The 2,348-nt window shown below is 31.0% G+C and overlaps 1 pseudogene; it reads right to left on the reverse strand.

The window, feature by feature from the left end:
* Window positions 1–387: 387 nt before the first annotated feature.
* On the reverse strand, window positions 388–948 carry LOC107022135 (annotated as a pseudogene).
* Between the last annotated feature and the right edge of the window lie 1,400 nt (window positions 949–2,348).

Here is a 2,348-nt window from a genome sequence, read left to right on the forward strand (position 1 = left end):
AAGTAATCTATTATGGGTCAATATGGATATCCATATTTTATATATTTTTACCATTCTTGCAGAGACTCTTAAAACATCTTGAAGCTCATATTTACCCAATTAAAATATGACTTATCTAAGTTATTGAATATGAATAAAATGAACTCATTTCATTAATATGGACTGAAATTGTCACCCTGGAGTAAATAATAAATGAATGGATTGGTTGTTGAGCTTGGGTGTTCATTGGGCTGGTTTCAGCCTTGGAGGACGAAGGGATGAGATTTTTGATGAATTTCAAACAGTTATTCTTGCCACTCATTGAAATCTTAGGTCGGTCAATAAAGGAAAATAAAAAAAGGATTACGACAATTTATAAACATTAATATATAATTGAGAATGATGAACTTATAAATCCAAGTCACAAGCGGATGTCTGTGAACTCTTGGTTGAAGAAGCCGGCACCCTAGGGCTACAGGATAGCCTCAGCTTCCTATGACTTGATTTCCAAATTCAAACTTTGAACCATATCTTAGCTCTAATTTTTATCTCCACTTGCACAGCTCCAGATGTCCTCTCCGTCTTCAAATCACGAGCAATGTCTCTGTACAATGCAACGTCCTTGGCAGAAAGGAAAAGGTCCAAATAAGTCGCGTTACGATGAGGCTGAAAGAATGTTTCCGCATTGTGGAATGCAATTTGTACAGAATTGTAAAACAACTTTACTTCAATGCTGTCATAATATATGGATACCCTACTATTTGGATTGTAAGCCTTTAACGTAAGCTCACTTTTTGTCATGTTGTAATTGTGGAGTGATTAATTTTCAATTGAGTAAATTGGTCGTCGTGGCTTCACCGATAGCCAAATCACAAGTATTGTAAACCCTACAATCACAATAACGGTTAACACTATAAGGGCTATGCATTTTACAGGGCTTAAACGACGCGTCTTTTTGGGAGTGGGCATTATGAACAAGCAGTTAATGACAATTGCCAATATTCACAACTGCAAATTATATTATATATTATATAGAGAAGAAGGTTTGTCGTGATAACCTACTTTTTTTTCTAGCTTAAATATTATTGTTCCATTAAGTAGTATAGAAGTTAAAGCTTAGGATGTTAGAGACGTCTTTTTCTTTTCAAAGAAGCTTTAGGTTTCTTCAATGAAACTCAAGAGATCTCAGAGTTGTCATATTATTCAATGAATATATATGCCTCTTCTTTTACATTTTTCTGGAACAACATTATTATGCTATTTAAATATGGATAATTGTGTTTACATGAAAAGAGGATATGTAATAATCCTCTTTTTAACTTTTTAGGTTAAGTTAATTAGATTCAAAATCTACTTTTTTTTTCCTTTTAAACTTTTATAGATAATATATCTTTAGTTAATTTCAAGAGGAACTTTCACAAAGCTACTCTCTCTATCCATTTTTATTTGTCATGTTGTGATTTGCGAAAGTCAATTTGACCAATTTTTAAAGTTAGATTAGATTGAGTTAATTAAATATTTTTTTCTTAAATATTAGATATTCAAAAATTAAACTAAAAGTATTATAAATTGCAATTTTTTTTTGCATATTAATATGATGAAAATATACATCGTAAAATGTTGGTAAAAATTCTTATAGTTTGATTCTAAAAAAGGAAACCATGAAAATTAAGTATTGACGTAGGGCGTATTAAAATAATTTTAATTAGGCTCCATAAAAATAATTTGCTAATTACGATTCATAGGTACATATTAAAGGGAGGAAAGAGTAGAGCGAGAGAGTGGAGAAAGACGAATTTTGTGTGTGTGTGTATATATATATATATATATATATATATATATGCTACATAATTGTTTATATGTAACTTGTATACATATTGATTTGTATATCTGGTGAACGAGATTGAGAGAGGGAGGAGAGAGGCGAGCGAGATTGGGAGAGGGAGGACTGAGGTAAGCCAGAGAGGGAAGACAATGGATAGAGGCGAATTGTATTTGTATAGGTAGAAAAAAGAAAAGAGGCGAGAGACAGAAGAGAGGACCGAGGTGCACGTAACTGCAGTTTAAATTAAGTTGTGACTAGTGATTAATTCAAACTATAGTTATGTTTAAATTAACTAGTATATGTTCACTTATCCACGTAACTCTTCCATAGTTAATTTTTTGTTTATAAGTTTGTTAATCCCACTTTTCATGAACAGTATATATCGATACTCAATAAAATCTTATTTTATTTAGCACACACTTCTTTTATTAGTAATATATGTCCTAGAAAGAATGACATAAGTAATTTAATATTAACCAGAACTTTTTCTATGACTATAAGTTTAGAAAAATCGTTCCTTCTAAAAATTTGAATCCAATGTAAT

The sequence above is a fragment of the Solanum pennellii genome, chromosome 6, assembly GCF_001406875.1.
Source record: "Solanum pennellii chromosome 6, SPENNV200".
NCBI classification, from domain to species: Eukaryota; Viridiplantae; Streptophyta; class Magnoliopsida; order Solanales; family Solanaceae; genus Solanum; species Solanum pennellii.